At 54.8% G+C, this 27,735-nt stretch overlaps 1 protein-coding gene across 13 annotated transcripts in view; it reads right to left on the bottom strand.

Moving 5' to 3' along the window:
- Positions 1-27,735, bottom strand: part of CCDC33 (coiled-coil domain containing 33) — a 100,434-nt gene that overhangs the window by 12,094 nt on the left and 60,605 nt on the right. The window lies entirely within an intron of this gene.

Below are 27,735 nucleotides of genomic sequence, written 5' to 3'. Positions count from 1 at the left end.
GCTGAGGCCTGAGAATCACTTGAACCCGGGAGGCGGAGGTTGCAGTGAGCCGAGATTATGCCACTGCACTCCAGCCTGGGTGATAGAGCAAGACTCTGTCCCAAAAATAAAAAAATAAATAAAAAATAAAAAAATAAAGAAGCAAAGCAAGGACAGAAAGCTGGCAGAGTGATTACATCCAGGAGAGGAGGGTTGTGGCTGGGAGGGGCATCAGGGGCGTGAGGATGCTGGTGATGCTGTTTCCTGACCTGGGTGGTGGTTTCATGGACATTTGCTATATAATCATTTATAATAATTATGTTCTATATGTTCAATGCAATTTTTCTTAAATTGTGAAATGGGTTACATTTCACAATTTAAAAGAGTTTTGGAAAAGGGGGAGAAGGCTCAGCAGTTTCCAGATCTGCAGAGGGAGCCTCCTGGTGTGGCCTGGAGGAAGAGACCTTGGCCAGTGCTCTGAATGCTGGGTGCTGTGGGTAAGGTCTGAGGGGACAGTGAGGTTGAGAAGGGTCAAAGGTAGCTAGGAACACAGGGTCAAGGAGAGGCATAGCGGTGGAGAGAGAGGATTTCCTGGAGAACTAGAAGGTAAGAGGGAGGGATGCATAGGGGAGGTATGGGCTAGAGCAGGGGTAGGAGTGGGGAGGGGCTTCACTCTCCCAGGGAAGGAGGCCTGAGACAGGTTGCTGGGTCTGAGGCAGTGTGGGTGGCAGTCTGGCTGGTGTTGAAGTGGGTGCAGAGGGTGGGTTTGCTGGCCCAGGCACACACCCTCTCCTTTGTCCCCTTCCTTGGGCAGCCACCTAATCTCAGGGTTCCCCGGATCCCCAGGATCCATCGCTGGCAGGCCCAGGCCATCTGCATGTGGTTTGCCTTTGCAGTCGGCAGAGGGCAGCCGCCTCCCACAGACACCCAGCTTCAGCCTGTGGTGGGATGAGGCCAACCTGAGTGGCCTGCAGCTCATATTGTGGGGAAGGTGTGTGCGGGGCTGTCTCTCTCCCCAGTTCTAGGAGCACATGTCCTTCCTCCAGGCGGTCCAGCCAGCCTTCCAAGACCTCTAGCCCTGGAACCCCCATCTCAGAAGTTCTGATATTGGGACCAGAGAGGTGCAGAGATTTGCTTGAAGTTACTCAGTGAATCTTGAACCTGGGGCCTCTATCCTGGGTTAGCTCCAGGGAAGATGTTGGGGCTGAGTGGTGAGGACAGGGGCTTGGGATGAGACCCATCTTGCAGTAACCCCAATTCTTCCCTGCTAGCTGCTAATTTCTTGCTGCCCTGAGACTGTGAGGAAGCCCAAACTAAGTATATAGGAGAGGGCAAGGCCCACCCAGCCCTGGCTGCTCCCGCCCCTGCCTGTAGGTCGTCCCAGCTGAGGACTCAGACCTGCTGTGCCGTGGCTGAGTTCCTGACCCACAAAGCTATGAGATGTGATACTAAAAGAAAAAAATATCGTTTTAAATGATAACATTTTGGGGTAGTTTGTTATTGCAGTAGGTAACTGGAACATCCTCTCTGGCCTCCAGACCCCTCCAACAGCTCCCACTGGCCCTCATGGTAAATTTCCAACTTTGAATTTCCACCTCTCCCAGCACAGCTAGACCCCCTTTCAGAATTTAGCCCTGGCCACTCCACCCATGGGCCCAGCCTTCTGGGCCCCTATCTTCAAAGCCTTCCCTACCTCTGCCCAGAAGCCGTTTCTCGCCCACACAAGCCTGGCACTCCCCATCTGCCAAGGGCCACCCACATGCTTCCCCCTTCAGCTCCTGAAGACCTGGATGGCAGGGAAGGGCTTCCCTGCCTCCCTGCCTCCCTGCCTCCCTGCCTCCCTGCCTCCCTGACTTTCTCAGGCAAATCCTTTGACCCAGACCCTGCTCCTGCCAGATTTGCCAAACAGAACTCCTGCAGGTGTCCTTTGAATGTCAGAGAGGCCTCTCTTGGCTAATCTAAATTTCCCAATACTTTTAAAGGGAATTAACCACATTTCTTGGCCCGGTGCGGTGGTTCACGCCTGTAATCCCAGCACTTTGGGAGCTGAGGGGGGCGGATCACTCGAGGTCAGGAGTTCAAGACCAGCCTGGCCAACATAGTGAAACCCCCTCTCTACTAAAAAGACAAAAAGTACGCCGGGCACAGTGGCTCATGCCTGTAATCTCAGCACTTTGGGAAGCCAAGGGAGGCGGATCACCTGAGGTCAGGAGTTTGAGACCAGCCTGGCCAACATGGTGAAACTCCATCTCTACTAAAAATACAAAAATTAGCCAGGCATGGTGGTGGGTGCCTGTAATCCCAGCTACTCGGGAGGATGAGGTGGGAGAATCGCTTGAACTGGGGGGGTGGGCGGGGGTGGGGCTGAGGTTGCAGTGAGCCGAGATCGTGCCACTGAACTCCAGCCTGGGCAACAGAGCAAGACTCCATCTCAAAAATAAATAAATAAATAAAATAAGATAAAAAAATAAAGCGAATTAACCACATTTCTTTAAAATACAATGGAAAATTCAGCTTGCAAATTGATGCTAGCCTCCTCCAGTTCCAGAGACCAGGGAGCAAAAGCCCAGTTCTGAGGGGCCGTCTCAGGGACAAGTCGGGGAGGATGGAGGTTGTGCCTGAAAATTTGCTGAAAGGGACTAGTGTTTTCCCAGGGGCCAGGGCTCACCATGGCTAAGAAGTCCCCTTACTCGCAGAAACACACGGGCCAATGCCACTGGGTCCCTGGCCTCTCAGTTCTTTGCCACTGCCCACCCAGCCAAGCTCCCTTCCCACCCACTGAAGGACAATAGAACCCACTGGCCACGAGAACAAGCTTCTTTCTTTCCCGCCATTCACTTTGGAACCTCATCACCACCAGAGGGCAGGAGAGGGAGGACTGAGAGCCTCATTGGCCGGGCGGGATATCGAAGCGGCAAGACCATAGCCCAGTGGGAGAGGCTGCGCTCCTGAGACACAGAGGGCAGGGTTAGGGAGGTGAGGGCAGGGTGGTCTGTGCAATGGGGCATTGCCCTGGGGGTGGGAGCCTGGAGGAGGCAACGGCACTGGTGGGTCCCCTTCTCCACCTGTCACCACCCCAGGGTGGCCCCAGCTTCCCAAGCCCCATTCTGGACTCTGGCATATATCTCCCTTCTACCTCCTTTGTACCCCTAAGCTCAGTTCTGCTGGGGGTGGGGAGACCCCTGCACTCAGAGAGTTCCCAGTGGGAGGGAGGCCTTGTGTGGGACATGGCTCACACCCTAGGAGTGCAAGTCAAGGCCAGGGGTGGGGTCGGGGAGAGGATCCTGCAGGGGAGGGGTGGAGCTGGGCCTTTGAGGTGCAGGTGAGATTTGACTGGATTGGGTGGGACTTGAGAGGTGGGGAACACTGAGGGAAGGTGTGGAGGCCCATGTGGGCTGGGCTCTTTGGAGGCAGCAAAGTACACTGATCTGTCTGGCTAGAGAGCTGGAGCAGGCCCACCTGTTTGCACCAGCCAGGCCCGGAAGCTCTGCTTCTGAACAGAGCGCAGTGGGGAGTCACAGGAGTTTCTAGAACCAGGGCCCTGCTCACCCCAGGTCTCTGCTCCTGGTTCCCCTCGAATGTCATCTGGGCCTCCCAACCACAACAAATCTGTGCAAATTGCTGTTTAAAACAGATTCCCTGCTCCACAGAAGCTGCCCTCCCAGGGAGGGGAGGCAGTTGCTTCTTTGTTCAGCCCAAGGTTATGGCAAAGAAACAAAAGGAGTGAATTTTCCCTTTCTTCTGTTCTTTCTTTCCCTTCCTGCTGCAGCAGAGATGGTGTCTAGAAAGCTTTTGTGCTTGGCTTGGTGAAGCTTGGAGGGGTGGCAGGGCCTTGGCCGGCAGCTGACCTCAGCCCTTGTCTAATTGGCCCCTGCAGGAGCCAGGTGCTAATTGGGCCTGGCCGGGACAATGGAGACCGGCTGGGCTGGTGTGGGGGCGGGGCTTCCTGGAAGATGCTGGCTTCCCATTCCTACTTCCCCTCTTAGGCTTTTCTGAACCCTGTCCTACCCTCAAGGCTCCATTCTGGGCCCTCCTCCTCCAGGAAGACCCCCGGGCTATCCCAAGACAGGCCATCAGTCACTACTCCTTGGGTACTGGGACAGAGTCCAGCCTCTGCTGACAGCAGATTGGGGCCAGTCCTTGCTCTCAGCCCAGGGAAGTACAGGGCTGGGCATTCAGCGGGTGTTGAGGGGCAGACCCCAGTCCTGGTCTCAGGCCCTGTTCACTCCTCTACAAAGAACCCTTCCCCACTGGTCACCTCCTGCCAGAATCCTCCCTGGTTAGAACTTTGCTGCCTCAGGAATGCCCCACAGGGGGTGGGGGAAGAGCCCTGGCTGGAACCCAGAACCTTGGGTTCTGATCCAGCCTCTGCCCACAGCTGTTGAACGACCTGAGGCGAGGCTCTTGCCCACTCTGTGCCTGCTTATCTGCACCCTGTGGGGAATGATCCTTGTTGGGGTTGTCCTCTGGGATTCTTGCCAAAGGGGAAGAAGAAATGCTTTGGCAACTGGGGCCCAAACCAGAAAGGTTAGCACTTACTGGGGCAGCCCCAGCCCCTGGTCTGAGCTGCTGCTTCCACTGGATGCACCATCTGCCACACCCACTCCTCCTCATAGCTTGGCACCACACATGCACTACCAGCAAGCCTTCCCAGGCTAGCCCAGGCTCAGCCACTTTCTAGGATCCAAGGCTGGACCTCCAAGACACCAGCGGTAGGGCCCAGACTAGCAGGAGGCAATAGTCACTTTAAGGGATTTTCCCAGAAGCCCTTCTGTCCTCCCTCTCTGGGTTACTATGTGGGCTCAGGTGGCTTAGGCTGGAGCTGGGGGCCCTGCAAAAGATTCCTGTGACCACGGGCATCTAAGGGCCAAAGCCCTGGTCCTCTCCACCGTGCCTCCCACTTAAGAGGCTCTGGGAACACCTCTACTGGTTGCTGGGCAACACACCCCAACACACCTGCTGTTAGGCAAGCCAACCCATCCTCCCAGAACTAGTGGGTGAGGGGGCGACTTACAGAGACGCTGTCAACGAGGCCTGGGGCAGCCTTGGGGGCTGGAGGGGATGGGGGCCCTGGCTCCCCCATCTTTACTGCTAGCAGTCCTGTTCCCCAGGATGGGTCCCCAGGGACTGTTGCTACAACAAGTGCCTGCCTGGTGACCAAGCCCAGCCCTGAGCTGGAAGCAGGCAGGCCCATGGGGCCACTTCCCCTTTGTTCCAGGGTGGGGGGTGTCTGGGTGGGGTGGCTGAAATCATGCAAGGTTCACTCCTTGGCCTTAGAATTGTATGGAGACAGCAGGGCCGGGGAGGGCTGTGGGGCCCTTCAGGGCTCCGGCCTTCTGACTCCCCTGGGCCAGGCTGAGAATCCCTCCTCCCTCACCTGCCCTTGGCTACACCTTGGTTCCTGCCTCCCCCTCAACTCCCCCCTCTCTTCTCCACTTTCTCTGCCTCCTGGTTACTCCCATACCCCATCTCCCTTTTCTCTCCCACTGAGCCTCACCCTCTGTCCCTGAGTCTCCTCCTCCCCCTCCCCCTTAGTCTCTCTGCTCCCCGATTCCCCCTTGTCCCCTCAGGAGTCCTCCCACCCCGCAGCAGCACAAGCTGGGCTCACTCTCCTCCCTGCAGCTGCAGTGTGGCTTAGGGCCCCACGCCTGGCCCCTGGGGACCTCCCCTGTCTGCTTTCCTGATGCTCTGGACAAATTCCTTTCTCTTTAGTTCAGCAGAGGCATGGGTGGATCTTTTTGAAAGAAACTCACTGGGAAGCAAAGAAAAAACAAACCCAAACAAGCCAGCCCGCCACCTAGAAACGGCCCTGGTCACAAAGGCAGAACATCTGATATAACTGGCTTCAGCCTGGGTTGTAGAGACCCCCTCCTGGGGCATGGAGGGGCCTGCCTGCCTTTCCGCAGCTGAACTGGGTTCAGCCTGTCTGTCCCAGACAAGCTTGGTCCCAAAGCCTTTCATGATAGGGCCCTCCACCTGGACCTAGCAAGATGCTGACCAGCATTGGGACTTCATAAATATTTGTTTACTTGTTTAACGAATGAATGGATGACTGACAGTGTTCTTTGGGGCCTCAATGGTGGCACAATAATAATCCCTGACTGGACAAGCCAAGACAGTCACCTCTACCCATTTCAAAATCTCCACCCCTGCTGCTGGGTGCCCAGCTCAGCACTCTACACAGGGTTGGGGGCCTCTGGCCTCTGTCAGTGTTGCGGGGGGGCCCTTCCTCTTCTCATTTGCAGGCCTCATGTTTCATTTACTCTTTTTCTTTTTTCCTTTTTTTTTTTTTTTTTTTGAGACAGAGTCTCGCTCTGTCTCTTGCTCTGTCTCCCAGGCTGGAGTACAGTGGCGCAATCTTGGCTCACTGCAAGCTCCACCTCCCGGGTTCACACCATTCTCCTGCCTCAGCCTCCCAAGTAGCTGGGACTACAGGCGCCTGCCACCACGCCCGGCTAATTTTTTGTATTTTTTTAGTAGAGATGGGGTTTCACCGTGTTAGCCAGGATGCTCTCGATCTCCTGACCTCGTGATCCACCTGCCTCAGCCTCCCAAAATGCTGGGATTACAGGCATGAGCCACCGCACCCGGCCCACTCCACTTTTTCTTAATGGGGACACTTCCTCTGAACAATAGGGACAAGCAGGGGAGTGGCACAAGACAATCCTCATACTCCTATTAGTTCTTATTTGAGTGGGCCTGGTGAAGTGGAAAGATAGTGGGCTCTGTTACTAAGCAGCTGTGTGACTTTGGACAGGTCACTTAACCTCTCTGAGCCTGTTTTCTCCTCTGTAAAATGGAGTGCATCACTGTGCCCATCTCATAACGCTGTTGGGGATTAAATGAGGCTGTGAGTGTACAGCTCCGAGCAGCGTCTGGCATATAAGAGTGGCTCCAGAAATATTACTCCCTCCTCTGTGCGACTCTCATGAGGGGCTCTGGAGGGTCTAGCACCCCTCCAGGTAAATGAAAGGGAGGCCCGTGGTGGAGTCGGCCATCCTCCCTGGATGGCACCAGTCACTGGCTGGCACTGAGATGTGGGCCTTAGATCTTCCTGCTCCTGCCCCTCAGCCTCCCCACCACGGAAATGGGTGTGTGCCCCCTGCTATCCCCAAGATCCTGGGGCAAGAAGCCTCCCAGACCAGGCTTCACCACCCCTCCATGCAAGGGGCCCTGTCCTCCCCTGCCTGCTGTGCGCCAATCGATTGAGTCTGCTCCCATCCTCGGGCGTGCCATGAATTTTTCATCAAAAGCCTGTAGACTTTGGGAAACGCACAATTAGAAGCCCCATCAATAATGTACTACGCAGAGGCATGCACTGAGCTCAGCCGGGCCCCAGACATGGCAGTCTTCCAGCCCTGCTCTGGCGGGAGGCTGGAGGGGCGCCCGAGTGGACCCTCAGGGACCCATCACCGGACATAGAACAAGTGTGGGCTGCTGAGAGGGAGGGAAGCCGCACCCTTGAGGGACTTGAGCCTGCCCCTTGAAGCCAGCGAGGCCCCAGGGGCTCCCGCCTGGTCTCAGGCATTTCATCTATAAAACCGGTGCTAAAGAGCCCCCACCCCCTGTCCCTTGCCCACCCCTTATCACTGGGTGAGACACACAAGACAATTACTATGTGAAGACTAGGGCAGGGCTCTCTGGGGAGCTAAGGGATGTCCTCCTTCAGGGGGTCCCAGGAAACAGGGCAGGTGCCTGGCTGGGGTGGGGAGGGAGAGGAGGGCAGTACAGAGATGCCTGGTGGCATTGGGGCTTTATTCACACTTTCTTCCCCCAGCTTGGCAGTCAAGGTCCCTGTGGTCCTGCTCCTGTCCCCCTCCCCCTCCACACTTAATAGTGCAGCTCCCCTTGGACCAGCCATTCCCGCACCAGCCACTTCCTGCAGCCTCAGAACCTCTGGGGGAACAAACAGGTTCAGTGCATCCGGCCTCTGGGCCTTTGCTCAAGCAGTTCCCCCACCTACAGGATGGAGTCGCCTTCCCCCATCTCTGCAGATCCATTCTGCAAAGCCCACCTCCTAACAAAAGGCTTTCCTACTCTTCTTGGCTTCCTTTCTGAATTTCTAGAGCCTGCACCAGGCAGGTAACAAGAGCTCACCACAGGCTGGGCACTGTTCTAACTGCCTTAAATAGATTGGCCTAACTTCACCACCAGTCACCTGATGAAGTAGCCTTCTCCATGTCCATTCCACCGAGGAGGAGAGTGAGGCATGAGGAGGCTAGGGAAGTTGTTGGAGTGGGTGACCTGCTCCCACAGTCTTCACCACCACTCCGGACCCTGGGGCTGGCTCTCCTGTCCTCAACTGGCCTTGGCCTTGGAGTCCGCAAGGGCAGGGCTCATGCTTCATCACTCACAAGGGCTGGGATCTCCCTATTGCAGGGCCAGAGGCTCAGCTGAACTCAGGGTGGCGCATGCAGGATGTTGATAGCCATGCTTAGCTGCTGGCAGGAGAGGCCTCCCCGCAACTCGAGTTTGAAGCTGGCCTAGCCAGAAGGTCCAGATGCCTCCCTGGTCCCCTGCAACGGCCTCCACTGAGCCCACATCCCATCTCCTGGAGTCGCACGGCTGCTCTGCTCCCCCTACCCCTGCTGGCTCCAGGTCTGGCTCATACATTCTGAGGCTGTCATGAACGCCCTCACTGCCCGCAATAAAACCACCGCATCAGACACATGGGGGTGGGGGATGGGAGGCTCCTGGGGCTGAGGTGGTTTTTGCCGTTGCTTCTGGCAGGCTGTCAGACTTCTCTGGGCCCTGCCTGGCTGCGGCAGAGGGCTCGTTGGCACCTGGGGTTCTGTGCCCCTGCACATGGGCCGTGTGAGAGCAGAGGTGCCAGCTCCCGGAGGCAGGACATGTGCTGAGGGAACACAGCCCTCCATTTCCATTTCTAAAACTCTCTTCTGGCAGGAATGCTGCTGAGCCTGAAATACACATGGAACTGTACCCCTTCCTAACCCCCAAATCCCCACCCCAGGTGCTCCACCACAGCTTGGAGCTGTCTGCAGGAAAGGGCTCGTCATGATGCCAGTGATGTTCACAGAGGGGCCCTGGGATGTGTCCAGATTAGGGGGCTGGCAGGGGGAGGGTGGGAAGGGAGCTTGGTTAAAGCCCCCTGCTCTGTGCCCCCCACCCCCGAAGTGTGTGTTTGCATTTTGTCCTAACTGAATCCACTGTCTGCCTTGAGGTCGCCATGATCCTATAAGTGGGCAGCCAGGGTGGCAAGAGTGTGTCTCCTTCCATCTCTAGGGGAAGGGGTGAGCACTGCCTTTCCCCCACGCAGGCCAAAGACTGAGGTCCTCCTAGTTCAGGATACACTCTTTGGCAGGCCCTGTGGTGGGCGCTGGAGACACAGATGTGGCCAAGGCTTGGGGTCTCTGTCCCCAAGGAGCTTGTATTCTAGTTGATGTGACAGCAGGCAGTGTGGCATAATAAATCAGTATGGCAAATGCAACAGCGGGAGAGCCCCTCAGCCAGCTCCCTCCTCACCCTGGGGTGCAGGCAGGGGTGTATTGGAGGGCATGTCAGAGCAGGAGATGGATTTTGAAGGATGAGTAGGAGTTTGTCAGGTGATACAGGCATAAGGAAGGGACACAGTCCTAGCACAGGGAACAGCAGGAACACAGGTGTGGAGGTGAGCAGCAGCCTGGCACACTGCGGGAGTGCAGACAGGACACACGGCGAGGAGGGGCTGGTAGGAGATGAGACTGGAGCGGCTGCAGGGTTCAGTCACGGGACCTTGGATGCAAGTCTAAGGCCCAGCTGAGCTGGCAAGCCTGTTATAGGCAGGCAAAGTGGACTGGGCTGGGCCTGTATGCTGGCACCAAGCACGCTTGTGAATTCCCAAAGACCCTTCCAGAATAGGGTCTGGTTGCGTTCTAAAGAAATCCAATGTGCTATGCAGGACCCAGAGCCCAGACAGGGTAAGAAGTTGCCTAGCACTTCTGTGGCAGGGCCAGCTCAGCATTCATAGCCCTCTGGGGTTAGAAATCTGTGCTAGGCAAATCACCTGAGGTCAGGAGTTCGAGACCATCCTGGCCAATATGGCGAAACCCTGTCTTTACTAAAAATATAAAAATTAGCTATGCATGGTGGCGGACACCTGTAATCCCAGATACTTGGGAGGCTGAGGCAGGAGAATCGCTTGAACCCGGGGAGGCGGAGGTTGCGGTGAGCTGAGATCATGCCACTGTACTCCAGCCTGGATGACAGAGCGAGACTCCATCCCAAAAAAAAAAAAAAAAAAAGAAAAGAAAAGAAAAGAAAAGAAAGAAATCTGTGCTGGGGTTGGAAGGGACTGAGAGGCCTTCTGGAAGACCCAGAGAAGAGTAGGCTGGGATGCTGGCTGCCCAAAACCTCGGGATGGGGAGAGAGCCAAGGGAAGGCATCCTTGAGGTGCTGCCTTTTCTCAGTTATCTGGGTGGGCCACCTGCCCTGGCATCCTGGAGCCACCAGGCCATGACCCACCCCACTCTAGGAGCTGTCCAAGCCTTGGCCCCTGTACCACCCTTAACCAATGCTGCTCAAGGGAAACAGAGACCTCCAAGTGGCTTCTCAGCCCCTTCGCACTCTTGTGACTCAAAGATGTCACTGTTCTCGTAAAAAGAACCTGCCAAAGCTCAGGCTATGGGAGCCAGAGCGGGGACCAGAACCAACGCCCTGCCTCCCAGCACCTAGAGGTAGCCAGCCTTCCAGGGCATGGTTTGGTTTGGGGTCTGGGGGGCTTCCTCTGGAGGGCTGAGTCCCTGCCTGGTGGGGTCAGACTCAGAGGGGTTTGCTAGGGTCCAGGCCAAGCTTGGCTCAGCAGAAACAGAGGCTGTGGGCGTTGAGGGGGAGATGAAGGAAGATGAAGACTTGGCCTTGCCTTCAGGGGTCCTAGACTGAGGGGGGAGACAGTGTCCCACCCTGAGGAGCCCAGTCTGAGAGGGGAGATGTGAGCCTGCCGAGGAAGCTCCTATATGCATGAGGAGGGTTGCACTGTCACATCTGAGCAGGAGGCAGGACGCACACACTCCTGATAAGGACACATGAAAAGAACAGATGGCGCCAACAAGTGCAAATTAATTGAGCGAAGTCTGTGTACATAGGCGCTGTGAACAGGCAGGCTGATGGCTCAGGAGGGGTGGTGCGGGGGCAGGGCAGGGAGCAGGAAGAAGCTGTAACGAGCACTTATCGATGTCTCGCTGGATCTGCAGCCGGTAGCACAATTATTGACAAAGCCTGTCTATAAATCTCCCAGCCATGTCTTCAGAAACCTTAATTACGGGGCCTCATTACCCTTCACACCTCTAGGCATGGGGGACCCTCCTGGGCTGGGGCGGCTGCTGACACTGTGGCTGGCCTGCCACGGACAGGCTGAACCCCTTCAGGGAGATGTGCCTAGCGGGGGTGTCCAAGGGACACAATTCAGGACCACGTGGCTCCGAGGAGCGAGCAGAGGCTCAGCCTCTAGGCAAGGGCAAGGGGGTGAAAGGGACTTTGGAACCAAGGGGAACATAAGCTGGGTTTACATTCTAGTTTTGCCAGTCATTCTGGACTCTGATGAGCACCTTCCCTCTCTGAGCCTCAGTTTTCTCATCTGTACAATGAGGAGAGGGCTGTGGTGAAGATTACGTGAGCAAGGTCTGTCTAGTGTTGAGCACAGTGCCTGGCATGTGCTGTGTGAGCAACATCTGTCCCTTTCATCTCTTCTCGGTCACTGTCTGAAGCTACCAAGAAAGAAAAGCGGCCCCTGGTGGCCAGGAGCTGGCGGCCACAGCTGGACCCTGGTGTCATTCACGACATCATACCAGGCCACTCTCTGACCACTCTGTACAGTGTGTGAACACAGATAAAACACAGTCATTGTCCAAACCACAAAAATGACCAAACTCCCTTTCCTGGCTAATATGAGTGACTGCTGCTTCTTTATTAGTGACCATCATTCCTGCCTTCTAGATGAGAACTCCTATGATACCGACTCTTAGAATGCTGATTCTAAGCCAGCCTCCTGATATCATCTAACCCAGAGCAAAGCCTGTTTCCTCAAACCCTTCCCCAAATCCCCTAACACCAGCTTGAATCTGTGAAGTCCTTTCCAACACACTCTTTCCCAGATGCTCCGCAACTCCCATGGTTGCATCCCCCTTACTACAATGAGTCAATAAACCCACAATAACTCCAACTTTGTTAAACTGCATGTGTGTTCCTGGTTGTCTTCAGCTGGAGGGGTTGAGATCCTGCTATTAGAGCCTCGTCTCTTTAGATGACTGTGCTCTGCAAGCCTGAATCCTAGGCTCTCATTTTCACATTCTTCCCTCTCATTATTTTTGTGAAGCGTGTGCCCACTGTGTCCCATTTGTTGTCCTCACCCAGGCCAGGAGAGAACACACTTGGGTAGGGGGTGTGGAGGGGAGAGATACTGGGGGCACCTGCCACGTCTCTGCCTGGGGGAAGGAGCCCTGTCTGGACATTTGGGGCTCTTGGGGGATCCAAGGAGGCCTAGACCATCTTGAGCCTTGGGAGGGACCGTGGTTAGGGGAAGGGACTAGGGTGATGGGAGCTCAGTGTCACAGGGGAGCAGGAGGTGGGGTGAGACCACCCGTCCTGCCTCCAGGCCTGTGCTACAGGCCCCGTGCGCCCTGTCCAGGCAGATCACATTCCTGCCTCCAGCCCAGGCCACAAGCCTCCTCCCCAGCCCTGTGCTGCGGAAAACCACCTCACTGCTGCCAGGCTCCAGGCCACCCCAGAGCTTCACAAAGTGCTTCAGCCATCAAAACCCCAGTAATCCCTGTGTTCAGCTTTGCCTCTAGAGGCTTGAGCCTCAAGGCAGTTGGTCCTTTCAGAGCCCCCACCTCCCCTGCCTGTCACCCAGCCTCTTTTGGCCTCGGTTCCTCTCACGCCTCACTCTCCCTATCCCTGAGAGTCCCCCATGGGAACCTTCTCTACAGCCTGCTCAGCCTTGCCCACTGCCCAGGTAACGGAAATCCAGGGCCCAGACCTCACAGATGCAGGTGGCAATGAAGGGAGGGGGGCTTCCTGGGGGCAGCACTCCCACTGCTGGTGGGTACCCTCCCTACTGGCTCTCTCAGGATGCCCCCTGACCACCTCAGGCCCCTCAGAGTCAGTCTTAAAATTCAAATTCCGCCCCCCCCCTTTTTTTTTTTTGAGGTGGAGTCTCCTCTGTCGCCCAGGCTAGAGTGCAGTGGCTTGATCTCGGCTCACTGCAACCTCTGTCTCCTGGGTTCAAGCTATTTTCCTGCTTCAGCCTCTCAAGTAGCTGGGACTACAGGCATGCACCACCACGCTCAACTGATTTTTGTATTTTTAGTAGAAACGAGGTTTCACCATGTTGTTCAGGATGGTCTCAATCTCTTGACCTCGTGATCTGCCCGCCTCGGCATTCCAAAGTGCTGGGATTACAAGCATGAGCCACTGTGCCCAGCCTCAGAATTCAAATTCTGATGAGCCAGACCTTCTGCACCAAGTACATCTCCAGTCCTGCCTCCTAACCATCTTCCCAGAGTTGTTTTTTGTTTTTATTTTGTTTGAGTCAGGTTCTTACTCTGTCATCCGGGCTGGAGTGCAGTGGCGGGAACATGGCTCACTGCCTGCAGCCTCAACCTCTTAGGCTCAAGCAGTTCTCCCACCTCAGTCTCCCAAGTAGCTAGTATTACAGGCACATGTCACCATGCTTGGTTAATTTTAAAAAATTTTTGTGGAGATGGCATCTCGCTATGTTACCTAGGCTGGTCTCAAGCTCCTGGTCTCAAGTGATCCTCCTGCCTCAGCCTCCCAAAGTGCTGGGATTACAGGTGTGAACCACTGCGCCGGCTTCCCTCAGAGTTTTTAAGTTCCCCTCATACTTGAAGTCCAGGCTGTTCTGTTGAGATGGCTGGTGGAGGACTTGGGGGGTCTGGAATGGGTGGGGCACAGATCCATTTGTAGTGGATAGATTCCCTGAGGGAATGGCCAATAGTGGTGTAAGATGCGGGTCTTGGAGGGACCGAGAGAGATGGAATCTTATTCCCAGACCCTCTGCAATCTCCTACACTGTCCTCTTCGCTCCCCACTATGGAAAAACAAGGCGCCAGAAGCTCTTCATGGCTCACAGAGCCGCTCCAGGCACTGTGAGGTTTTCACAGCCAGCCTGGGGGTAAGGGCTAGCGCTGTCCCCCTTTCCCAGCTAAAGAGACTGAGGTTCCTGTAGCTGCTGGCCGGGAGCTGAGTAGAAGGCAAACACGTCTGTGATCCAGACCACCCCTGGTCCACCAAGCTGCTCAGGAAGGGGACTCTATGCACTCAGTGGACACACACTTACTGAGCACCCACTGCAAGCCAGGCACCTGGGGTGGAGGTGGGGCAGAGGTACAAGGTGGAGTGAGCCGGGAACACAGGCCTGGAGCTGGGAGGAGGCACCACTGCCATTGAGCTTGGGTAGAATATTCTGGGTTCAGGTAAAGGCTTGAGGCAGGGGCTTCAGAAGCCCCAGGGCCCATCAGGCTGAGGGACTCCTGTTGCAGGCAAGGGAACTATGTGTGGGTTCAGGGCGGGGGGTAGCATGTCTAGATTTGGGCTTGGGACAGGTCACCTGGTGGCTGTGTCCTAGGAGGAGGGAGGCTGAGGTGGGCAGGAGGGCCCCATCTGGACGGTCAGCTCCCAGATCCTGAGCCAGCTGTCTGAGTGAGCCCACTGGCCCTCCACAGGAGCCCCCCACCCACATACAGGAGAAGGCAGGAGGGTGGGGTCTTCATCTTAGCCTCCACAGGACCCTCCCTACCAGCGTGGCAGCTCCCTACTGAATGGCTCCCTACCCAGCCTGAGGAGGAAGAGTGAGATGTCTCCAGTCCCAAACTAGTCCTCTGAGAGGGTCCAGCTGTCATTGCCCTTCCTGGCCCTTCCAAATCCCTGAGCCCCTCTGCAGCCCAACCCCAGGGTCCACCCTGTGGAGGTGGATTTGCATATCTGAGAGTGAAAAAAATTCTGCTGCAGAGGCTCAGCGCCACCAGAGATGCTGAGCCCCCTTTTGTCTGTTTGAGTAAGAGCTGGCTAAAGGCTGAAGGATAATTAGTCCCCCGTGGGCAACACTGTCCCCCCTCCTTGAAGATTTAAAGGCACAGCCCACATGCTCAAGCCACTCGGGTCTCAGCCCCTTCCCCCACAGGCCCTCCCCGCCCCCTCGACTCCGCCCTAAGGAGGGGACGGCAGCCGCTGGCAGGAGCCGATGAATGAGCATTTTATCTGATTAAACTGGGAGTGAACTGGCTGGTCTCTATTATCTGCGGACTTGATTGGATATTTAGCACCAAATGTGTGTGTGTGTGTGTGTGTGTGTGTGTGTCTGCACACATGGACTGGGCTTTTCTAGCCCGTGTGTCAGGAGGAAATTGGATTGTTCTGAAAAACATTTAATCTGAACTCAGAAGTGCACCCTGATAGAGTCACCAAGTTAGGGGTGAGGGTTGGGGGAGGGACAGTTCTGCCTTTAGCCCTGGACAAGAGGGGCTCCAGCCCTGGGCCCCGTGGGTTGGAAGGTCCTGTTCTGGCCCTCATCGGGGCACAACCCTTCCCATGGGGTGAGGAGTTGGTGGTCCCAAGGGGGACATGCCCACCCAGAGCCTGTGCCCGCTTTAGACTTCACCCTGGGTAACTGGGATCCTGGCACTCCTCTGCTTCCAGGGCCTGTCCTCCTGAAGGTGGCAGTATACCCTTAAGCACTCGAAAGAGCCCGCAAATTCTCATAGGCGTGGGACTGAAATTGAGCTGTGTGAGAAGAAAAGGGGGCGGGTGGGGTTGAGGGGTGGGGGCCTGGGAGTGGCTCTCCCCACGCTGCCAGGGGCCAGTGTGGAAGCTGAGAATTCTTTGAGGTTCTTAATAAGGTGTATTTATTGAGGTAGAGGAATGGAACATATTTAGGAGTTTGCTAGCTTCTGCTTGATTTATATTTTGATTACCTGGGGTTTGGACATACGGTATGTAGGCCTTGCTTGTACTCTCAAATGTTCCAGGTGGGCCTCAGTAGGGGGTGGCCTGCGGCCACAGAGCTTGTCTTGGTGTTTACTAGGAAACTGAGGCAGCTCTTCCTCCCGGATAGGCTGGGAAGATGGTGAGTCAAGCTCACCAGGTTCCTGACTTCCGAGTCACCAGGCTCGGCCAAGGCTCAGGTGCTAGGCTGGAGACCCCCGACATGTGTTGGACCAAGACTCCCCCTCGGTCTCGTCTGGTGGCCCTGGGAGGGTTATTGTGCTATCAGCAGGTTCCTCTCCTATAAAGTGGGGATGATAATTGTATGTTCCTTTTCAGTCTGGAGCGAGGATTACATGAGATTATGACCAAAGTTCTGGGTGCAGAGTAAGAGCTCAGTGAATCTTGATGGGAACACTTAGTGTTATTAAAATGAGTGCTCAGGTTGGGCTGGTGCTTGCAGAGTGCAGAAGGGACAAGCCCCATTTCCCAGGTTAGCAACTCTTTCTCCCAGTCGCTCCTGGTTCTATAGTCCACCTCACCCTCACCAATCGATGATTCAAGCCCTCAGCAATTTATGGCCTCATCATCTTGGCTTTGGTTACCGAGAGCGCTCCACTCCTGCCTCGCTCACCCACCATTTAATTAAGGATGGACAGCAAGACCTGGCAGCACCGGCCATCTCACTAAGGAGCAGCGCCAGGAGGCTGTCCCGCCTCTGCCTGCCTTGTTTGCTGGGATGAAAGAGGAAATTGTCAAGACCAGGCTCCCCACTCCACAGGAGGGGAGACGGAGGCCGAGGAGAGGAGGAGTCAGTCAGACTGACTCCCCAAGTCAGAACTGACTCCATGTCTCCTGATGCTCCTCCTGCCCAACCCTCTCTGGGCAGTAAATTTTCTCTCTCTCTGGGTGGCCTCTGCCCGGAGTGACCTCGTTCTCATCTCCTCTGAGCCTGATCTTCTGGGTACTTAGGGCAGGCCCTGATTTGACCAGTCCACTACTCCACCCATCCCATCCGTTCTTTCCTCCACACCGCTAAGACTTTCTCATCCCTCACTGGAGGGAGGCATTCACTCCATTAATACAGATAGAGAAACTGAGGTCCAGACAGGGAAGGGACTAGCCCTGGGGCCCTACAATGCCTTTTGGTGAGACCCCAGCCAGGCCTGAGAGAGACAGGCACACATACACTAACTAGTAATTCCCACTCAACAGATCAACAGATTCCTCTTGCAGGAACAAGAGGAATTTCATTTCCCTTCCACCAACAAATCAAAGATCTGTTATGGTTTCATGCTAACCACCACTGATGCTTGGTTGGCTTTTCTCTCTTGCTTATCACAGTGACATCTGCAGACTACCCTGGCATTCTGTAGAAAGTGTGCCCTGCCTGGGGTGGGAGTTGATGGGGGTTAGGATTAGGTAGACCCCCTCTGTGCTCCCACAATCCCCTGAGGACCCTGAGCCCCAGTCCTGACCACATCCTCCTCCAGCCATTCTTGATGTGTCTCCCTGCTGAATTGGGACTTCTTGAGGACAGGGACCCTTGTACGGAATTATCTTTATGTGACTGTCACATATCTTGGAGGTGAACTTCTGGAGAGGGGGTCAGAGGGAGAGGCCTTGGGTGAGTTGTGCTGCCTCCTGTCATCCCCCTCAGTCTCAAGGGATCCCACGAACCCAATGACTATTAGTAAGCCTCCTGCAAAGTGCCAAAGTGGACAGCCCTTTACAGTTTCCAATGCATTGCCGTTCACTCTCCTGTTAGTCCTCTGAAAAGCCTCAAGAGGCGGGGAGAGTATTTCCTCTACTTAATAATGAAGAGACAGGATCAGAGAGGTCGAGTGATTTTTTCAAGGCCACACAGCTCTTGGGTGGTGGAAATGGGACTCATACCTGCTGGGGCTGCACAAGTGAGTGGAGGAATCTGTGGGGCGAGATAACCAGATTTGGCACAGAGTAGATGCTCAAAACCCTGGTCGAACAAATGAATGAATGCATGAATGAATGAGTAGGTGCATGTGCCAGAATACAAAGTCAACAGGGAAGGGAGAGACAGCTGGGGGTCTGAGGAGGTTGGGGGCACCAGACACTTTTGCTTCCTGTGCTCACGTGGCCCCTTCTTGGCTCTTGAAGCACTGCTCATCCTTGGGGTTTGAGTACTTCCCCCTTAGCCCCTGGGTGATGCTCCTTTTTATGCTGTCTCACTTCCCTTGGCCTTTGCAGACTTCTCCCCAGTTAGGCTGGGGGGCTTTCTCTATGGAAGCCTCCCCTCTCCAAGCCCACCCCTAATATCTGTAGTGCCCAGTACAAGAACAGAAATGGAGGCTTCCAGCATGTTCCCTCTGCAAATAGCCGTCGCTTCTTGGGCCTCAGGGTGCACCCCTGCAAAAGTATTCAACCCTTAGAAGTGTAGATTTAAGCTTGCATAGTCCTCAGAAGCAGGTTCAGGCCAGGCATGGTGGCTCACGCCTGTAATCCCAGCACTTTGGGAGGGCGAGGTGGGTGGATCACTTGAGGTCAGGAGTTTGAGACCAGCCTCGCCAACATGGTGAAATCTTGTCTCTACTAAAAATACAAAAGTTAGCCGGGTATAGTGGTGGGTGCCTGCAATCCCAGCTACTTGGGAGGCTGAAACAGAAGAATCACTTGAACCTGGGAGCGGAGGTTGCAGTGAGTCGAGATCACGCCATTGCACTGCTCCCTCCTGGGTGACAGAGCAAGACTCCGTCTAAAAAAAAAAAAAAAAAAAGAAGAAGAAGAAGAAGCAGAAGCAGGTTCAGGCCCATTTGGGGGTCTTGGGTACCGACAGAGTGTTCTAGAAGCTTGGAGCTTGGGATCTGGGGCACATTTACCTAGCCAGGTGGGGAGGGACAAGGTGGAGGAGTGCAAGTGGGCCCTCTAAATCAGCTTAGGTACCTGGCCAAGTCGGTTAGGAAGACAGGCCCACCCGAGTGGCCCATAGCTTTGCCTGGCAGAGCAGCACCAGGCTCCCCACCAGCTCCAGGGCCAGGGGCTGGGGATGGGAGGCGAGGCGCCCACACACATGTGCAGGGCGTGTGGAGTGGGGGAGGGGACTGGCCTGCAGGGGGCCTTGCTCAGCCGCTAGCACACACCAAGAGACAATAAATCGACAAACACTTAATCTCTCTGCAAATTGAAACGGAGCTGTAAATATCTGCTGCATCCCAGCAGCTGAGTTATGAGTCTCGTTTATTAATCTCTTTAGTCTCAGGTGATGGATGGAGGAGGAGAATGGCCCGCTGAGACTCGGAGGGATGGGGGAAGGAGGGAGGAGAAGTGGGTCAGGGGTCTGGGAACAGCCCTGCTGGAGAAAGGGTCAGAGGGAGAGGCCTGGGGGATTTTTGCTTCCTTTTTATTCTCAGCCTTGATCGCAGGGCCCCATGAACACATTGCAGTGACTATTAAGTCTCCTGCAAAGTGGACAGCCCTTTACAGTTTCCAACACATTGCCCCTCATTCTCTTGTTAATCCTCCCAATAGTCTCAAGAGGTGGACAGGGTGACAGTGTTCCCTCCACTTAACAATGAGGAGACAGGATCAGAGAGGTGGAGTGATTTATCCAAGGTCACACAGCTCCAGAGTGGTGGAGATGGAACACAAACCTGCAAGAGCTACGCAGATGAGAGGAGGGTTCTGTAGATGGAGGTAACAGACACATGTGAGATGTGATCCTTATTTCTTCCTTTCTACCCTTCTCCTCTCCCTCCCTCCCTTCTTTGCTAAAATGCTTGGTAAGCACTGTGTGCGATTGTGTTTAGGAATTGGAGAGAAAAAGGTCAGAGTTGGGGGAGGGACAGGAAGGGGAGAAGAGTTGGTGAGTGTTCTCAGCCATGGCTCAGGTCTGTTGCCCTGTCTTAAGTATTTATTTGTAGGACCCCCTCCAGCCCCTGTCAGCATGCAGTGCTTCCAGCTCAGGGCCTGCAGGAGTGCAGGGGAGGAGCTGAGGAGGGCTGGGGCCCTGAGAAGCCTTCCTGCCTGTGGGGAGCTGGGCCTGGGCGGGAGTGTGCTGCACAGAACAAGGATGCTTGGAGGGGTGACTGGGAGAGAGGACAAACCCAGCAAACGGGGCAGTCACGCTGGGCAGTAAAGTCAGGGGCTACGGAGACTGAGGGGGGACAGCAGGAAGGCTGAGGTGGCCAGTGTTTTGGGAACATGTCTTGTGGCTGGTGTGGGATGGCCTGAAGGGGACACTGAGTCAAGGGCGTCTGTTTGGAGGCTGTTGGGTGGGCCCTGGTTGGCTCTGCTCTCTTTGTCTCTGTCTCACTCTCTGTTTCTCTTGTAGTTCCTCAGCCTCTCTTGGTTCCAAAGGATCTGGGGCTTGGGTCCTCTTTTACTCCCAGGCCCTGGGTGACCCTGCTCCCAGGCTGGGCTTGGTGCCTGAACTAGTGGCCCTGGGGGGCCTGCTTATTCCTGCTCCTGGGGGCCAATCCCAGGCTCCCGGGGCTTTGCAATGTCACCACCCTAGGCTGATGTTCCTGCTGCTTGTTGCCACCAACGTGGGCAGTGTGCAGGGGTGCTCCAAGTCCCTTCCCTGGTGACTGCTGCTGGCAGCCTCAAAAGACTCCTGCTCAGAGTTCATCACCTGCCACCAGGTGGTGCTGAGGAGTAGAGGCTGGGTCTGACTGCTCTGCTGTCGGCCTCACCAGGCTGCAGACCCCATCCTGGGTGTGGGTCTCGGGGCAGGACCAAGGCTTCAGCCACAGTGCAGGAGCCTCAGGGCACTCAGGAACATCTGCTCCAACCTCCTGTGCTGTCAGAGGCAGGAACTGGGGCCCAGAGAGGGGAAGGAAGTTCAAGGTCGCTTGCAGGAGCAGTGGGGGCACTGTGAGTGCAGGGACAGCATGGAGCCGGGCCAGACTGGGCAGGGGGAGTGTGCCCTGTGGATGAGGGAGGCTGACAGGGTAGAGAGTGTGGCAACCTCCAGTGGGGCAGACCTGGGGCAGGGGAGGTTTCTGTGCCACGTAGGGTGGCCCCCATCCAGGTTTGCCTAGGACTGTCTTGGTTTAAGCACTGAACACCTCATAGTCTGGAAACCCCTCAGTCCTGGACAGGCAGCGATGGGTGGTCACCCCAGGGCCATGCCAGCCGGACAGAAAGGACTAGGCTCAGGTTGTCTCTGCTACACGGCCAGCTGCCCTTTCTAGGGGGCCTCACCTCTCCCATCTGATCTTGAGGGGCAGGTAGGGTAGGGTAAGCAGCATGCTAAGATGGAGAAACCAAGGCACATGGTCACCCAGCGTCCCCAGAGCACCTCTCTGCCTGCCTGCAAGGAAAGGGGTCCCTGTGCTGGGAGGCTTGCCTTTCTGAGGACCGAGCCCACCTCTGGCACACTGGGACTTGGGAGAGGCCACAGCTTCCCTGGTCCTCCTTCCTCTCTGCACTCATGATTTGGGGCTATCTCCGCTGAAGTCAACCTACACCTCCGGAGCAGGGTAAGTGGGGTGGGGACAGCTGGGGAAGGGGATTTAGAGAAACTGAGGGATTAAGGCTGAATCATTCTAGGGTCCAGCAGACTCAAGAAAGGAAGAGAAACAAAAGCGGTATGCTCAGAGGGGGAGGGGATGTGGAGGAGACAGGTGGAGGGAGGGGGAAATGCTTTCAAAGACAGAATGAAAGAAATGAGTTATTCCAGTGTAAGGAGGCTGGAAAAACTCCACTGAATCTTTTAACAAGCCTTGTCAATTATTCATCTCCTGGTATGAGGGCCCTCTGGTCTGCCACAAATCTCCTCTGAGCAAGGCAGAAGGAGGGAGGGAAACAGAGGAGGCAGAGAGAGAGAGAAGGAGAGAGAGGTAGAGAGAGAGAGGGGGGAGGGAGAAAAAGAGAGAGAAAGAGAGCGAGAGAGACAGGAAGAGAAGGGAAGCAACCCTGTGCTTGAATTTCTGTGCTGGAAACAACACTGAATACACACTTCTTGCATAGTAAATGAGCACATCTGCCTTTCTTTAATCAAAGCATAGCCTGCCTCCTCCAGGAAGACTTCCTTGCCTGCCTCTCCCCCTATCCACCACCTCCCCAACTCTCTCTCATTCACTGAGGGCTCACTAGGTGTGTCCAGGAGTGCTGGGTAAGTGTGGCAGTTAAAAAGCTACATTGTCCCAACCATGCCCCTCCTTTGCCTGTCCATCCCCCACCAAATATTTACTGTGTGCCTACTCTGTGCCACTAATCGTCTCCCTGGGTATGGCTTGCTCCTGTCCACTGGGGAATTCTCAGAGCTGAGGTCCTTGGCCTCTTTGTCCCCATGTCCCTGCCCCAGCTGGACACAGTGCTGGGCACATGGCAGGGTGGAGAGTTCTGGTTTTCTGACAGGCTGGAGGAATGGGGAGTCCAGGCACAGGGCAGGTGTTTCAGAAGCCCTTTGTGGAGGAAGTCGGTCCATCTAGAGGTGGCATGGAGCCCCCTCGCTTTACCTGCTCCCCTCCTGGCATCAGGAGACATGGCCTGGCTCCATGTGAGATGGGCTCAGGGTGCCCAGAGAGTGGAGGGCAGATGCTCGCAGGTTGTTGACTATTTGGAGAGTTGCCATGTTCAGGATAAACCTTAACACCTCACTCTTCACACTCACTTAAAGGCTCACCTTTTCCCAATGGCTTCCTGAGCTGCTCAGACGGGAGATAACGCTTCCTCTACCTCTGCCTGAGGCCCTACACTTGACCCAAGACCATACCCATGGGACCTTGACCTTGATGGGCCCACCCAGGACCAGAGTTTTGCACCATGTTGACCAAATGGAACTTGAAAGGCCTGCATCAAAACTAAGTGTTCCAAGGTGAGAAGAAGTGGTTGGGTTGCAGTCTGGGAATGGGGTAGATCAAGGGCACATCCAGGGCAGGGAACCACAGTGGGCTCAGTGAGCCATGGGGATGGGACAGGCAGGGCCAGGGGCAGCAGGCAGCATCACACAGAGAGGCATAGACCTCCTTTTCTCCACTCTCATCTATTCCCAAGGTGCTTTTCTCTCCAGAAAATGTTCAATTTCCTATTAAGCTGAAGTAGGATCTGAAGGGAATCAGAGATAAAATTGTTTTTCGGGCTCTGGAGAACGCATGATGAGACTGGATATAGACAAACACACTCTGGAAATCAGGGGAGGCCAAGAGGCTCAGCCGGAGACAACGGCCCAGCGTGAGGGAGGCGGTTCTTCATTTGACTACAACACAACCACTGCCATGTCGCTGGCGCCTGCTGCTCCAGCCCTGGGACCTGCTGCCGGCCACCGCTCCCTGGCCGCATGTCCAGGAGCCACACACACTGTGACCGTGCCATTGCTACTCAGTTGTGTCCCAGTGCTACTACTCTGTACGTCTGCCTACGTCTTCCACACTGTGCTCCGTACTCATTCCTATGATTGCGCCCTCCTGCAGTGCAGGGCTGTGTGACATGATTCTACGGCTTGGGTCTATTGTTATGCAACGACACTCCACTGCTCCACGGCCACGTTCGATTGCTTGTCACTGTGTCTCATGGTCGCTTGAGTTCATCCATTGCTATGTAATTTTGTTTGGTTGCTATGGAACAGTGACCCGTTGCTACACAGCTAGGCTACCTGTGCTTGTCATGGAGCCGTACACTGTTGCTACCCACCCCACATTCTATTGCCTGTAACTGGGATCTACCGGCCACGTGAACATGTGTGTCTGGGTCCTGCCATGATCCTTCTGGGCCCTGGCCAGTGGGTAGGAGCTGGGGCTGGGGGCTGGGTCTCTAGGCCCCAACTAGGGCAAAGTGTCAGAGGTAGAAATAGCCAGCCTGGTAAATCTGAGGAAAGTGAGAGAGTGAGAGCGAGAAGGCGAGTGAGAGAGGGAGTGAGAGAGAGAAATGATGAGTTGGGGGGCTGAACCAGGGGTGAGAGGATAAACAAGGATGTAGCCAAGAGTCAGGAACAAGGAGGGACGGGGTGCCTGGAACAGAGTGGGATGGGTAAGGGAGAGGGGCATACCCACTGCCCTGGATACTCTATGAGTCTCTGGGGGACCCGATGGTGCCAAGTCGACTGAGCATGCAGGCCTCTGTAGTGTCCAGTATTTCCTTGGCTGGATGCAAGGCAGCATGAGATTGCCATGTCGGGAAGCCTCGGGCAGGCCCATTCCTGCCCATCCCTGGGCCACCTCATTGCCACCCTTTGTAAAACGAGAGGATCAGTCTAGATACTTTCCAAGGTTCTTTCTGATTCTCTTGTTGTCCAGCCAGGGGTTCTAGTCCATTGCCCAACAAGCATTTACCAACATCTGTCTTGGACCAGGCCTGGGCAGGGCTCTGGAGCCCAGAGGCGAATAAGTCAGTGTGTTCTTTAGTTCAAGGGCTGGATGGTGGTGGCTGAGTGGCCCTAACCCGACAGCAAACCAGGGCTAGCCAGTCCTTAAAGCCTCACCAGGTGTCCAGCAAGAGGGAGGGTAGAGGGACCAGGAACACTCTCTCTGGGTGAATGAGCTACTGATGGGAGTGCTGGGGGTGATGCCCAGGGTGGGCATGCTTGAGTGAGTTCTCCATCAGACCCAGCTCACAACACCTCTGCAGTCTGTGGGTATGGGGTATCACTCAGAGCCTCCCAGAATCCCGGCCTAGCATGCTCAGGCTGCTTCTTTCTCTCCCTACTCCTCTGTCGCTCACAATGGTTACTGTTGCTCAAAAACACTTCATCCTGGCTGGGTGTGGTGGCTCACATCTCTAATCTCAGCACTTTGGGAGGCTGAGGCAGGTGGATAACCTGAGGTTGGGAGTTCAAGACCAGCCTGACCAACATGGAGAAGCCCCGTCTCTACTGAAAATACAAGGCGGGTGCAGTGGCTCACGCCTGTAATCCCAGCACTTTGGGAGGCAGAGGCGGGCAGATCACAAGGTCAAGAGCTCGGGACCATCCTGGCCAACATGGTGAAACCCCATCTCTACTAAAAATACAAAAATTAGCCAGGTGTGGTGGCGCCTGCCTGTAATCCCAGCTACTCAAGAGGCTGAGGAAGGAGAATCGCTTGAACCCGGGAGGTGGAGGTTGCAATGAGCTGAGATAGTACCACTGCACTCCAGCCTGGTGACAGAGTGAGACTCAGTCCCAAAAAAAAAAAAAAAAAAAAAAAAGCAAAATTAGCCAGGGTGTCGAATGCCTGTAATCCCAGCTACTCGAGAGACTGAGGCAGGAGAATCTCTTGAACCCGGGAGGCAGATGTTGTGGTGAGCTGAGATTGCACCATTGCACTCCAGCCTGGACAACAAGAGAGAAACTCCATCTCAAAAACAAACAAACAAACAAAAAAACCAAAAAACACTTCCTCCTAATGGCTAACCTTGACTTCTCAAGCTGCAGTCTGGTCCCATCTCTTTTGGTTTAATTCTTAAGAGAAAATCAAGACTGGCCCTCTACCCATGTTATTCTAATATTCTTTCAGATGTTGAAAACATTGTTTATATTGCCCACCTCTTAGATCCATTCTACATTTAAAGGCCATTTCTTCCTCCACTCTATTTTTTCCTCTCTGCTCCTCCTCCACCATCATCATCACCATCATCATCATCATCACCATCATCACCATCATCATCATCATCATCATCATCACCATCATCACCATCATCATCATCATCATCATCATCATCATCAAGTTTTATAAGTACAGTGCAAACTCCAACCCACCCCACCCCAGCAATTTGTGTCTCACTTCCCACAAACAAATCCATGGTATTAAGACATCTGTATCTGCTTTCTCTCAAAGACTCTCAGACCTAATGACCTCAGTTCAGACGTTGGATGCTTTACCCAGCAGACTCCAAATGAAGGACTGCCTGCCATGCCCAGTACTAGGAGCGGGGCTGGGTACTTTCCCTTCCTTGGTTGTGCTATGTCAGTGCCCAGGTGGCTGATGTGAGAGGCTTGTCCAGCCAGGAGGTGCTTGAGGTTCCTGCTCCCAGAGGTGGTATGAGTCAGGGGCTGAGGTCTGCATCCTTGGGGGAAGGTGGAGGCTTAGCCTGGGGAGGGCAGAGGGTTGGCTGGTTGGCCCCTCCTGGGCAGCTGAGCAGGAGAGGTTGCTCTGAGCCCTCCAAGGGCTGAGACCAGGGAGGGATGCCTTCTTTCTCCTCCATTCCCATGTGCCTTTCCCCGTGATGGCACCTTCCCTTTTCTTTCTTTCCTGGCCTGTTTTTTCTTTTATTTTGTTTTTCTCTCGAGACAGGGTCTTGCTCTGTCACCCAAGCTGGAGTACAGTGGCACGATCATAGCTCACTGCAGCCTTGACCTCCCAGGCTCAAGTGATCCTCCTGCCTCAGGTTCCTGAGTAGCTGAGACTACAGACATCACCAACATGTCCAGCTAATTTTTTGAATTTTTTGTAGAGACAGGATCTCACTATGTTGACAGGGCTGGTCTCAAATTTCTGGGCTCAAGCGATCCTCCCACCTTGGCCTGCCCACGTGGTGAGATTACAGATGGAGGCCATGCACCTAGCCTCTCTTTCCTTTACTACCTCTGCTTAGAGGCACAAGAAGGGGGAACCATGTGGCCAGGATGTGGAGAGGGCAGGAGGAAGTGGTTTATTCATGCTGCCCCAAATCTCCAAAGACAGGGTTTCTTTATTTTCAATGCAGTTTATGACTGAGCTGGATGTTGATCCCAAGGGCTGTTTCCCCAAGGGCCAGAGGTGACGGGAGGAAATTGTAAAGATGGCCTATGAGTGCTGTGGTGCCTGAGCAGGATGGCCCTGCTCCAGGGTGGGCAGGGGTGCTCATGTGGAAGAAACCTGGGCATGCCCAGCAGACAGCCAGCCTTCCTACTCGTCCGATGGGACATGTTCCAGAAAGGTGCAGAAGTGCCAGGGGAAGATGAGGAGGCTGTTGGTGGAGGAGGTCAGGTCCTGGGAGGAGGATGGCTTGGACTTCCCTATGGACTGGTGGCCCTGTCTGGGGCCTTTTCTCAAGATCTTCCAGAGCAGCGTTCCCCATGGGACCCGCTGTAGAAGAAGGGAGCAAGCCACCCAATAATTCAGTCATGGTTACTGGGTAGCACCTCCCTGGACTGTCTCTTTGGTAGCCCATTCTTTAGCTCTCTGCATCAAGGGCTGAAACCCAGCACTGACTCCTCAGCAAATTAGGATGTCACTTTGGCCACCTCCACCAGCCCTTCCGGAGCATCTGCTCAACCGGCAACAGGAAGACACAGCAGCTCCCATGATCAAGGACACAGACTCTGTCACCAAAATTGGTGTCCTCTTTTATTATTATTATTATTATTTTTAGAGATGGAGTTTCACTCTTGTTGCCCAGGCTGGAGTGCAATGGCACAATCTTGGCTCACCGCAACCTCCACCTCCTGGGTTCAAGTGATTCTCCTGCCTCAGCCTCCTGAGTAGCTGGAATTACAGCCATGCACCACCACGTCCGGCTAATTTTGTATTTTTTAGTAGAGATGGGGTTTCTCCATGTAGGTCAGGCTGGTATCGAACTCCCGACCTCAGGTGATCCGCCCCCCTTGGCCTCCCAAAGTGCTGAGATTACAGGCGTGAGCCACCGTGCCCAGCTGGAGTCCTCTTTTTTTGAGCCCCAGTTTCTCCTGTTATAAGCTAAAATGAATCTCTTAAAGGTGCTTCCCACTACCCAGTGGCCATGCACCTCAGGAAGTTCTGAGTTGATGCCTACACACGTAAATGGAACCCTGGCTTACAAGTGTTGCATGGGTTTGTTTTGAAAGAAATTACATGGGAGTTCCACTCAAAAGGTGAAGAGACCCTGCAAATGAAGAAGCCACAGCACCCAGCAGTTTGACTTTGGGGTAACTCACATGCAGAGTGTGCCTAAGGGGAGGAAGGTCTA

The sequence above is a fragment of the Pongo pygmaeus genome, chromosome 16 (assembly GCF_028885625.2).
Source record: "Pongo pygmaeus isolate AG05252 chromosome 16, NHGRI_mPonPyg2-v2.0_pri, whole genome shotgun sequence".
NCBI lineage: Eukaryota > Metazoa > Chordata > Mammalia > Primates > Hominidae > Pongo > Pongo pygmaeus.
This window is presented reverse-complemented; position numbering and strand designations above follow the sequence as displayed.